At 46.5% G+C, this 13,140-nt stretch overlaps 1 long non-coding RNA gene across 1 annotated transcript; it reads left to right on the top strand.

Moving 5' to 3' along the window:
* Positions 1-303: 303 nt before the first annotated feature.
* On the top strand, positions 304-12,689 carry LOC113963230. The gene is made up of 4 exons (XR_003532696.1): positions 304-506; positions 1,673-1,795; positions 7,327-7,443; positions 7,532-12,689. It is a non-coding gene; the product is annotated as an uncharacterized LOC113963230 (long non-coding RNA).
* Positions 12,690-13,140: the final 451 nt, after the last annotated feature.

Here is a 13,140-nt window from a genome sequence, read left to right as displayed (position 1 = left end):
TCCTCTGCCGCGAGTCTCAGGCAGCTCCTCACCGCCTGTCCAGCTCTGAGCCGCGGCATATGCTCCATCCTCCGGCTCACCCCGCAGCCCGGCGGCCCGCAGGCACGACACGGCACGGCTCGGCTTGGCTCGGCGCAGCACGGAGCATCCCGGTGGCGGGACCTCCCCCTCCCTCCTCCCTCTTTTCCCGTTCCTCCTCCCTCCCCGCGGCCTCGAGTCGCGCCAGTGATGGAGAGAGCGTCACCGTCTCCTAGCAGCGCTCCTAGCAACGCTCCTAGCAACCGGGCAACATCTGCTCCCGCTGGACCAATCCGCGCGGGGAACATCTGGGCACCCACCTCCGCGGGCTGCGGCCGGGAGGTGATGCGCTCCTCAGTGGCTGCAGGGACCCGCAGGAGCTGCCACCACCGCCACCACCGCTACCACCACCTCCACCGCCACCACCTCCTCCAGGAGCAGCGAGGGAAGGACGGAGCAGCCCTCCCTCTGGAGCCGGGGCTCGCTGGGTGAGTGGCGCCGAGCCGGGGGGACAGCAAGCTGTGGGCAGTGAAGTGGCGTGGGGCTTTGCTGGTGGGATCTGTCCCAGCGGGTTTAGCAGGTGGCTGTTGGCGGGGAGTAAGTTTTGTGTTTGTTTGTGAGCTCTCGGCTTTGCTGCATCGTGGAAGAGGGCAGAGGGCTGAGAGGGAGGCTCACGCACGTCCCGCAGTGCTATGGGCTACGGGCAGAGGTGCTGCTGCTCTGCCGGACTGTAGCATGCTCTACGAAAGGTCATTTCAATCAGAGTCCTCTTTTTACGGTCAGAGCCGAACTCTGAAAAGTAACCATAGCTCTTCTTTCATTGCCTGTTAATGGTGTCATCCTCTGGGATGACACAACTGTCTAAATATAGTTGTCTTATAGCTGCGAGGCATGAATATGCACACATACATGCTCTTTCTTTCTTGCAGGATTTAGACATGTCTAATTTCATTCATGTGCATAAACAAGTGTGAGTGTCTCTGCACACATATGTGAAAGTGCAGAGTTTAGGTAAACTCATACATATCTGTGATAATTTTTCCCCCAGAGTAGGAGATATTCTTACATGCCAGATACTTTGCCAAGAAGGCAAGGCATCAGCCTGGAAGCTGCACTGTATGTCAGGCAAACACTGAAACATGCACTCTGAAATAACTCTGTTGAAGAGAAATGGGAATATGACTTTCCCCTGGACCTGTATTGCTCTGCAGGCAGTGTGAGTGTGTATGATAGGAAATTAATGTTGTTTCATAGTAGCCCTTTAGCAGTCCTCCGAGGATGACAAGAATTAATGGAGAAAATAACATGCCAATTTAAGAGGTGGTCAGGGCAGAATTCATTTTCTAGGTCCGGAAATGTCTGGATATTTAGAGGAGCAAGCTGTATTTTTGCAGTATTTGCTCTGAGAGGATATACCACTGAGGGACTGAAATGTTTTTTCTTAATGTTTTATGATGATGTTTGAAAGAGATGCCAGGAAGCAAGGTCAAAGTTAGAGAATTGGGTGTGACATCAGAACTCTTATTTATTCCTGTTACTAAGCCCTGTGGGGATGCTGAAATAGCACTTTCTTCTCGTGTGGTCCAGCTACTTGCCATGTTTGTCCTGACTTTGCCACCTGAGCCATGTGTTTCTCCTTAATGCACCACCCCAGGTAACCGTTCAGCAGTGCCGTGCTGCCAGAAATGCTCGCTGAGCCCGTGCGAGGGGGAAATCTTACCAGAACTGCTGAGATTATCCCAGAAAGACCCTTTGCAGACTGACTCCGCATCCTCAGGTAACTAACAAGTTTGCAGACTTCAGCTGGTCGGGCTGAGTGAGGGAATTTACTGGGATTAGTGTTGAAAGGGGGTGAACCCGGAATTATTATTTTGTTCTATTGATAAAAGCAGTGGGACTGTAGGAAGCGAGACAGAATAGCCACTCAGCCATTAAGTCTCGTGCCTTCATGCCCTCATGAGAGCTATTCAGATGCTTGTGCCTTGTACACACGTGTGCCCAGGGAGAATCTGCAATTAGGGAGATCTGCAAAGCAATTAGCCAACTAAAAGGTAGTTTTCAAGTGCAAAGCCAGCAGACAACAGTACGGCTGTGGGTCCCCACCTTTCCGTGAGTCAATGAAAGGGGGCTTACTCTGTCTGAGAGAGGGATAAGGCTCGATACGCTGGAAGGACTGCAATCGATTGGCAGTCCGTGTGAAATCCTAGGGCTGGCATGTGTTTTCGATCCACATGTTCATCTACCTGTGGTCTGGTAGCTTTGCATTATCAACTGGGAATCCCACAGTGGGACCAGCTGCTTATGCTTCCCCTGAAGAGGGGGAAAAGCTGCAGCAGAGCATGCGAAATCAGAGGCAGGTTTCAGCCGAGCACCCCCTAATTGCAAGTGCTCTGAAGGTTAGAGACGGGGGAATTTATCACGGCAGTTTGACAGCAGTCGCAAGGACATGGTGATACGTCCTGCCATGTCCAAGTCACATCTCCCGCCAATAAATAAAGGCCAATTTCTGTGTGCTCAGAAGCCTGAGGTTTTCTATTTGTGCATGCAAGAGATGCTCAGAAATGGTTTCCGTCTCAGCCAGCTTTAGCTTGTATATTGATTACCCTCCTTAGGCTGCGATAGGAACCCTGCAGGGCACCGGCACATTTGAGTCACCACCTCCGTGCGCAGCGGCGGCAGGTCTGGCTCGGGCAGCCGGCTCTGTGCTTACCCCCTGCAGATGTCTGCATCAACACCAAATAGTATCGACTCGTACAACCCCTTTCACTGCAGCACTGAGCAGGCAGGGATGAATTTTCTTCCAGAGAAAAGGTAGGGGAGGTGGAGGCACAGGCAGGTGTGGGGATGCTCCCAAGGGCTCACGGACAAGTTCTGGGACAGAGCTGCTGTGCAGACCGGGGCTTCCAGATCCCTCTCCACTGCCTGAGATGAAAAAGCACGAGATTTGGTTGTTTTTTTTTCTGGCTGCTCAATCATTTATTAAACTGTGTCTTAGCTCCTGTCTCGGCAAGGTTGCAGCCCTGTAGAAATCACCCGGCACTAATTCGTGCCAAAGAGGGGTTCCTGTCACTGGGGCAATGCAGGAGCACAGGGGGCAGATGAAGTAAATTTCTTGCAATTTGCAGTTCAACTGGGAAGTTGCCATGCTATAAATCTATTTCCAACCCAATTTAGATAAGATAACCCTCTGTCCAAACATGCCTAATCACTCTGTGAGTACCGCGCCACAGAGCACCATAATTATTCCCGGAGAAACAAATAGGAACGGACACATTCTGCTCTTTTGAAAGTATAATTAAAGCCCCTGCGAAGCTGCGTTTGAGAGCTCCAAAGCTCGAGACAGAGGCGTCTATTCCGTCCTCACTGCCGCGCATGGGATTTATATTTCAAACTTCCATTAGCGCTAATGGCAGCTGCAGCCGCCGTGCCCCGATGTGCTGATGTGCCGCGCATGCAGAGCAGGCACGGCACCGGCGGGGTGTAAACACGGGGCAGCGTGAGCAGCAGCGCCTGCCCTGGGGCTCCCGAGCCCTCGGCAGCACTTCCCGCTGTTGCAAATTGCACCGAGTCCTTGGTGAGCAGCAGAGGGCTTGCGGCTGAACGCTGCCGGGACGCTGAATGCGCTTTTCCAAGGTTCGTCCAGGCTGGAAGGACAAAGCCCAGGCTCAGGACTCAGCGCTCCGCTGGTTAGTCTCCCCGTGGGGAAATTTGGCCCCGTGCCTTGACTTGTGGTGTAGCTCTGAGAAAAAACGTAATGTGATTAAGATGTATCTGTCTCTGAGCTTGAGTGAGGCAGAGGCAGTGACTCATACCACCTTGCTGTAGCTGTCAAAACACTTGGCTCGCGAGAATAGCCTTCTACACAAAAAGCACTGATTCAATATGTTTATATTTAAACAAAACACTAAGGGTCTGATTCACTGCGGCATTACTACAGCCTGTAACCCCAGCCAAGCAGCTCCCAGGCACGCACAGAGCCAGTGCACGCTGACTTTCAATAAGTGTTAGAGAAAGGCTTGATCCTTGAGAGCCTCCTGCAGGGAGAGGGGCCCCTGGAAGGCTTTAGCATCCGTGCTGGTGTCGAGGGCACAGTGCAAGGCACAGTTCATGCTCTCATTCCCTGCACCTGCAGACAGGTGTGTGGGCATCACTAGCAGACGCAAAACATGACACTGACAATGAGACGGGTGGTGGTGGTGGGATGGTAGCTACACTGAGCACAAAAACAGACCTCAAACTTCTGTGGAGCAGCCCTGGGATGGGACTTGTTTGCCTTCAGCTCACTTTCTCACCCTATAGCTGCAGGTGTGCAGGCAGCACCCCTTCCCTCCCGAAGAGAGGAAGGTAGCAGCTGAGCTGGTCTGGGGAAGTGAGTGCCCCAGGCGCTGCAGATTTGGAACTGCTGGGATTTGTCAAGCGGCTTGAGGGTACTTTGCTCCTAGAGTGTAGTCTTTCATTTAAAAGTGGGAACATATTTAAAGCCAAACTTACAGCCTAGAGATGCTCTTGGTGTTTGCTTGTTCGTTGTTTCCCTTCCTTGCTCCTAAACCAAGTTATGGGGGGGTTGTTACAGCTCTGCTGCTTTAGCTTATGTAAGGTCTTTAGGAGTTTAAATACAGTCAACCACTTTGCACCCAGTGGGTACATCCCAGGCTGGTGCTGAACATAACCCCACAAAAGGGGTGCCAGTTGGATGCTCAATGAACTCACTGCCAGGATGGTCATATATATCCCTCAGCAAAATACAATTTTTCCGTCTGCTCCGGCCAGCCAGCAACAGTCCCCATCCTGTGGCATGTGCTTAAACACAGCCTTCCCTCACTCTCCCCTCCCTCCCAGGGTCAGAGTGCCAGTGCTCCTTCCTTTGTCCCTGCTCTCTGCTCTTTGCTGGTATCTACAGGACCACCTGTGCTCAGGGGATGCTGAGTTTCACAGTGTCACCCTCCATTCTCTGGGGCAGGGAGAGAAATTCCTGTGGCATGGAGCGGCAAAGCAGAGGTTTGTATTGAGCTAGTGGAGCTGCGGAACTGAGCCACGGTGCTCTGTGCACTGTGATTGTCTGTGCTGCCCTGCACTCAGGCTGATTTTCAGTTTATGCTTCACACAGGCAGTACTAGGGCTATGCTCCCAGCTTTTTCCCTGAAAAACTCTAGGGAGCAAGTTAGAGCACTTAGAGTCTTGGTTTGAGGGAAAGGATGAGTCCATGGTTGACTCATCTACCTGTGTGCTGGGTTTGGCTCCTTTCCCAGCCCTGACAGCCTGGGTGGCTACAGGACTGTCGCTTCATCTGTCTATACCTTTGTCTTTCTCAGATAAGTGTGAGGAAAACTGTAGAATTCTCCCATCCCATGGCACTGGGAGATAAACGCATTTGTTGTTGTGCTCAGATAAGACAGCAGTGGGATTTCCACCTAGGAGAACCTAATATCAGCATAATTAAATGTCCAGGCTGTCAGGGCTCTGGTGTAACTCAAATACTGGAATAAAACCTGCAAGCAGTGAAGGTTGCTGCATAAGAATTTAAACCAGTGTTTGCAGCTACTCAATGCCAATGGGGTGGTGAAGACCACAACTGTGCCATTGCCCTGGAGAGCTGAGGTGGATGCAGGGAGCATCTCTGGTGTATGTGGTCATCCAAGGTGATGAGAATGTAGTGTTGTTCCACTGCAAGAGCGATAGTCCGTAACCCAGAGAAATGCTGCTGTTTTGTTCAATCCATGTTGGGATGGGTTCCAGAGCAGGGCTGAGGGGTCTCCACTCCAAATGGGCTGTTAATCCACCAGTCAGGAGTTTTCTGTAAAGATTTGTAACATACTTTAAGAAAAACCTCCCTCCTCATGGACTTGAAATTCAGTGAGAAAGCACAAGAACAGTCTCGTGTGAGGGAATTTCTTCTTCACCCCCTTCTTGTGGGTTTTTGATGTAGAGGAAGGAAGGAAGGAAGAGCACATTGATCCTTCCTGCTAGTGAAGGAGAGATACTGTCAGTCCTTGAAATGGTTGTGTGGGTATCTTATTACTCCCACCTGCAGCTATGACTCAAGGAGTCCCTCATGCCCCATGGCAGGATCCTTCTAATGATGTGAGGTCTGTGTACTAGCTGTGCAATACCCTTTGGCTTTTCTGCTGTGACAGGGAAGCTGTCCAGAACCAAATCCTTTATTTTCTCAGAAAAGTTTCAAATGCTGCCATAAGGAGATCTCAATTTGGGGAAGAGAATATTTCCCATAGGACCTGACTTTGAGTTATTCTATGAAGTGGGTCTGGATACTTTCCCTGAATCGACTTTAGACATCAACATAATAAGTTTTAAAAAATGGTACATTTAAAAGTAAACAACAGAATTTTCTTATAAAAGAGAGAGTGTGGGAATTGATGCCTCCCTCAAGTGCATGTGCCCCCTCTTATTGTCTAGTCGATAGCGAAGCAAAGACCAATCCTGGCTCTCACAGGGACCCAGTGTTCACCAGACTGAGTACCACTGGAGTTATGGACTTCATTAAGATGCTGAATTAACACCATGACACATTTCCATAGAGATGAGAGAGCTCACAACAGCCAGCCAGGCCCGCCTGCAGGAGCACAGGCTGCCCTAGTCCTCTGCAGGGCTCTGCTGTGGGGAACCAGACCTCCACTGGGATCTTTTCATGGGACAAAAGAAAAGCCCAATAGTTCCTTCTCTTAGTCCAAAGTTTGAGCCTTCATCCTCTGTGCCCTGAAAAACTGAAGCAACGCAGAGAACAAACCAACTCCATCACCCTCCCACTGAACTGAGGCTCTGCTGCTTCTCTGAGACGACACTACCATCTAGTGAATATGCTCTGTATTGGTTTTCCAGGGAAGCCACGGAGCTCTGCATAGTGTGTGGAAATCAAAACCCATCCCTTGGGCTGCATGCCCCACAGCGTGGCACACGGTCCTGTCCTGCAGACGGATGGTCCCATCCCAGTCACTCCTTATGGTGACCTTCCCACCTTGGGCATCTCTCTCCTGCTCTGTGATGCTCTGGCTGGCCAGGACAGCCAACTCGGCCTGTGCCTGGTGCTGTGGTGGTCAGTCCAGAGAGGGGCTTGCTGTGCTGATAAGCCTCAGGGTGGGTGTTTCAGAAACGACTTCACATTTGCCATCCTCTCACTTGTTTTTCCAGTGTGTTGAAGGCTGCAGATTGAGGCTGAGTGTTGCCCTGGCTGCATCCCCCCTCTGGACCCCTCTTTCCCCTACACACCCCAGACTGTGATGTTACAGCCACCATGGCAGCAAGCAGTACTGACCTTCTTTTCCCTCTTCTTTTCCCTCTTCTTTTGTGCAGAGCTGATCTGATCAGGGCCTACCAAAGACATTAACGACGTCGAAAGTAGCCTACTTTAAGAGAAAATATGCAGAAGAAGAACATTTACATCAAGATTACCATGAGTATTGTCCAAAAGTGAGTATCTCTCTGATTCCAGACCCCATCCTCCCCCGGTTTCACTCCTTGCTGCTAAAGACCCATTCACTTGCTCTTTACTCCCCAGCACTTGATATTACCAGAGGACCGGACTTGTATCCTAAAACTATCCCTCCAGAAACTCCGCTTCCTGGACGACCCCGAAGCCTATCTCCGTAGGTCTGTATTAATTAACAATCTGTTGAGGAAGATTCACCTAGAGACAGAGAGGGAGAGCTATGAATACTTTAAGGAGGCTCCGTGCTATAGGACTGCTTACTCTGACGCACGAAAACGGCTGAAGTTTATGGTGCAGGAGTGCTGTTCCCAGTCGCTCTATTATGAAGAGCTGCACTCGTATCGCATCGTGCCTTACTCTGCAGAGAACGCCGTTTACGGAATGGGCTACACGGGCAGCCACCTGGAGCAAAATTCTCAGTTGCTTATTTATAAAATGAATTAAAAGTAGCTGTTAGACCCACTGATGTTTGTTTCTGAATGCTTGAACTGCTTACTGAGGTGTTAAGGTGAGGCACTAATTGCAGATCAAAGGCGGATGCGTTGGGAGCTGAGTGGAAGGTACTTTGGATAATGCTCTGCAGCCCCCCGCTGTTAAACCCCCCGGTTGTGAAGTACCTTGCTGTACACAGAGAGCTGGTGCAATACGGAGGTCCTTGCCCGCAGAGACTGCGTGCAGCGCGCTTTGTAGAAACAAAGCTGCATTTTTAAGTTCCCTGTGTGTAGATACAGATGTTCCAAATCACTTTTACAGTTAAATTATGCCATCCCTGGTGAAAGGGGAACTGCCCAAAGCAGTGGAGTAGTCTAACAGTGAGGAGTAAAACACAAGTTATCTACTGTAAAAGTATAGATAGAAAGTTTGTTTGAGGAATGCTTTGACCATGAAGGAGTCAGTGCCAAAGGAATCAGCCTTTAGTTTAGGATTTTCAGAGACTGAACTCGCTTGCTACTTACAAGACACTCTATACTGAGATTTGCAAGGGTTTGTGGGTTGGTTTTTTTTTTAATAATTGCATTCACCTTTTACTTATATTATCTCTTAGCTGGTATCTACTTTGCTATTTTAATAAGAACCAGAATGACTCACAAGAAAGATTGTTTCTTCAGCCCATCATTGATGTTCCCTTAACTTCATTTGCCTCTTTCCCTAGCTGTTTCCCTGATACTTCTTTGCATGCTAATTTGCTGTTTGGCCCGAGGTTCACACTGGTGCTAGGGAATAGACAGCAATTTCTTTTTATGTGGAATATAAAAGGCAGAAAAGCAATGATAACCCTCGTAGATAGAGAATGAATGTATCTGACACATGCTGATAAGACCTCAGAGGTTCTGATAAAACTGCTCAGCATTAGTAATAATGTTTCAGGTTAAGTGAAATGTCTAATTTCAATCTGGGAATTAACTTTAGAAGATGTAAATATATATTTCACAAGCTACGACACGCGAGATGTTCAGCAAATGGAATGACTACAAGTGGAAAGTTTTATAGCTGCCAAAGCTATGTCATGAAAATACCAAAGAGTAACATAAGGGAAAAGATGATGCTCCAACAATGGGGTCAAAAGCAAAGATTGCACTATAATCTGGGGAAATGTGATTAATGAGCCTGTAAATTAGCTGTTAGCGATACACCTGCAGTTCACCCATGAGTGACCTGCATCCCAGAATTGCTGAACAAATATGCAAGATGATTCAAAGCCTGACGAAGTCCTGCAGGTCTGTTGGCTTACAGCAAAGAAACTGGCTTTGCCTCGCTGGCTATCACCACTTTAAAGCTTTAAAGCAAAGTAAATAATAGCGCACACTCAGCTGGAGGCAGATATATATATATATATATATAAAAAAAAGAAACTAATTTTTTTTATTATTATTTTTAAAGGCTTTGCTCGTGCAGATGTGGCTGATGTTATTTCTGAAGCATTATACGGTATGAACAAATACCATGGCTTGCCAGGAACGTGCTTTGTGTCAGATTCCTCCTGTCACCCTGCTTAGAGCATCCTAGTTGTGTGAGTTGCACATATCATCACAGGTCTCAGGCACGTCTTAGTGCAGGAGAAAAGGCAGGAAGGCAAAAGCAAGAGGTGTGAAGAACAAAGTCAACTCTGATATCAGTGGTTAGAAGCCGGTAGAGGTATAAGAGATAGAAGAAAGCAGTAAAATCCAGATATTTTTTTTTAAATAATAATAAAAAAAAGGCAACAGTGCAATTCAAAACAAGGATAACCTGCAAACTGGAGAACATAAACAGCACAGATATTGTGGGAAGGCTGGAAAAACAGGGTTGTGCTGTTTGGGAGGTGCTGTTAGTCATGATGAATGTTCAGGTTTTAGTTTTTATTTTGAGACAAGGCATATTTGCTTGTCTTGTACAAGAGGGTGTCTTTAAATCCTTGGTCAGTGCAATTCAGCATCAGAGCTGCCTGGCTATGTGTGGTTGATTCCTGCTGCCCCTGGGCTTGCACCAGCCCCACATCATGTGAATGGTTAAGCTTTCATTTGGTGTGGTTTGAGAAATCTCCAGTTGAAGGTGGCCGTGCCCACCTCAACAGGGGGCTGAGAGAGGCCAGGCTAATGATCAGGTGTGTGGAACAGCCCCAGTACCACCAGTAGGAGCTGGCAGAGAAGCCCATCTGCTGCGTGGGCTGTGGGCTGGCGAGAGGAAGGCTGTTGTGAGAGGTGCCATTATCCCCCAGGGAGCTCTCTGGCCTCTGGGGGCACCTCACAGGCCTCGTGCTGCCTTAAGGGCTGGGATGGTGGCAGAGGAAAATTGCTCCTGTCTTCTGATTTTTCAAACCATGTAATTTTCCACTCTGAATTGATCTGATTTATGCATTTTTTTCTCTTCATGTCCATTTCACTTGAATTCATAATGATCTAGCAGCTACATGAAACGCTAAAGTGCTTCTTTTCTCTCACCGACTGACTTTATTATACTCGTAGGATGGTTCTGGCTTGAATAAACAAAACTTTTAACTTAAAATTAGTAATGTTTCAATGAAATAAAAAAAGCTCAGTAGGATCAAAGTCTTTAACCTCACTTGGAAAAAAAACACTGGCCCTGTCAGATTCATCTTTGAAAAGGTTCTTTGCCTACTGGAAGAGGCAGATACTCTCTTGCCTATTGAAAGCTTCTCTGATGAGGTGTTAAGATAACTGAACGCACATAATAGACAAAAATCCGCATCAGATCACAAAACTCCTAGGACAAAGGATGATATTTTACTCTTGTTTTTCTCATGTGTTATTTTCTTGAGCAAAAAATATTGTTCAATTTTTTAACTTTTACTTGCTCTCAGAGCTGTTCAAATGGATTATTTCTTTCTAGAGAACAAATTGATTTTGTTTGGTTGACTTATTGCTAGCAAATTGAATCAAAGGTCCCCAATTCTAAATGTTTTTAGTCTACTTTAGTTTTTACTGCCTTCCACTTTGCCCAGTGATTGGTCCTGTTGAAAAGTGGATTTGAAGGATTCTACTTTAGTACTAAAAAAACATATTTTATGGGGTGATAAAGAAGTACAGAGGTGCAATAACATTGCAAGTGACTCCCAAAATATTTAATTGTACAGCTTTTGAACTATATACTGATTTTAACATTTAGTTACCAAGTTACTGGGTACCAGCACTTTAATACAGCTACATACAGTGATTTTTCTTTATGGGGTTTGTAGCTACAATTCAGCTCTTCTGGCTTCTGATGTGTGAATCTGTCTGTAGGTGGTCAACTTTCAGTGAGATATATATATATATATGTTCTATTATGACTGCATTAGGAACTCCTACATATGGGCTATGTTTGCACTGGATGTAAAGAAAGTCCTTCCTTCCCTTTGACTCAGTTGCCTTGGAGATAGAATATTCATTGGAGAGAATATAAATAAGCTGGGAGACAAGGACAGACTTGGTGATGAGAGCTGATCATTTAGAAAGTGACTGGCTTAGGACGATTCATTTTCACCTTGGAATAGCAGCACACTGGGCTGTAATTAGTGTTTCTGTGAGTTAAGTTTTCTTTGTGTTGCTTTTCCCTACCTGATTGGACATGTTGATGGATAGTGGGGTGGCTCCGTGGCAGGCACAGTGTGGGTGTCATGTCTCTGCCTGTACAACCCGGTGATGAACCCCAACATATTGCTTGAGCAACTTGGTCTAGTGGAAGGTGTCCCTGCCTATGGTAGGAGGGTTGGAACTGGATGGTCTTTAAGGTCTCTTCCAACCCAAACCATTCCATGATTCTATGATTCTATGATATTAGGGCTCTGATCCTGTAAATGCTTCAGTTATCATCCAGTGTCCTTGCACAGACCCTCTTGCCTAAGCCCAAGAGGCTCCTTGTGTGCTTGATGCTCAGCATGTCTATGAGCCTGTGCAGGGCTGGGGCTGCTGGTTCTCCTCAATTGCCTCATTATCAGTGAAAGTGATTATCGAGCTGCCGCTTGAGTTCTTGACTACATTTATATTGCACTGTAAATTGAACTTTTGTTTTCAATGAATGTGTTGAGTATATGGACTATTGTGCCTTAAAGTCCCATCCTCATGCGAGCCTTTGTAAACGTTCTGTAAATCTGCAAACCGTCTATTGCTGATGACTCTGTGCACTCTATACAGATCTGATTTGGTACTTGGCAGGACCTTGGGAAACCCAACCCTGACCTCAGTTTGCCGTGAACACAGAGGGGATATGCCAATTCCCTCTCCTCTTCTTTTTTCTTTTTTTTTTTCAGATTGTTTTCCTCTTCACTGTTCATGAAATTCTGTTTTTCTGGTTTCTGTCATAGCTGGGTTCTGGGTCACCTACAGCACCAAGAGCCCCTTGCAGGAACTCAGAAAGTTGTAAAAAAAGTTGTCTCCAGCTTTTAAATGCCACCTGTGGGCGTGCTCTCAGGAGGGAATCACAGCTGCATATAACAACTGTGGCAGGTGTTGTCAAGTATATCATCATATATTTGACATGATTAGCAGAGTAGAAAAGGGAACACCTATTTCTATTGAAACGCATGAGCCTGCATAATGTTAAATACATGGTGATTATGCACCAAGTAATTGGAATAACACCTACTGGTTCTGTAACAAAAAACAGCTTTTTAATGTTTAAAATTACCTGGGACCTGATTGAAGGTTTTTATGAAATTGTTTTCTAAAGTGAATAGTAGAAAAATGTATATGTATTTTAAATATACGTATGATGTGCATGTTATTAATAAAGATCTATTTCTATTGAACAAGATGGACTCTTGTTGAATGTATGTTATTTGGTTTAGAAGTTAATATGTAATGTTACTAAAGAAAGGTTTCTAACACCATTAATCCCCTGAAAAACTTATAAGCTGCAGATTCTTTGAGGGTGAACCTGGGGCTACTCCTTTGGATGCTCTGCAAACCCTGGCAATCACTTGTCCTGTCCTGATCCCACTGTTTGCATCCTAACTTGCCTATGGCCTTACAAAGCCCTTCCTCTTTTCCTTGTTTATTTATTTAATTTAAAAATCTGCAAGAAACCATTTTTCTAATGATATTCTGCAGGGCATCTTCCAGATGCTGTCAAAGGGTGAAAGAAAAAATAGTTAGCTATTAAAGCAGTTCAGGAAAATGGTATTTTTTACTAAATGTCCTGAATATAATGGAAAGATCACCATCTTCCTCCTCCTCAGGGATTTTCTTTAGCATTGTTTT

Source organism: Neopelma chrysocephalum, unplaced genomic scaffold, assembly GCF_003984885.1.
Source record: "Neopelma chrysocephalum unplaced genomic scaffold, ASM398488v2 Primary Assembly neopelma1_24, whole genome shotgun sequence".
Lineage (NCBI taxonomy): Eukaryota > Metazoa > Chordata > Aves > Passeriformes > Pipridae > Neopelma > Neopelma chrysocephalum.
This window is presented reverse-complemented; position numbering and strand designations above follow the sequence as displayed.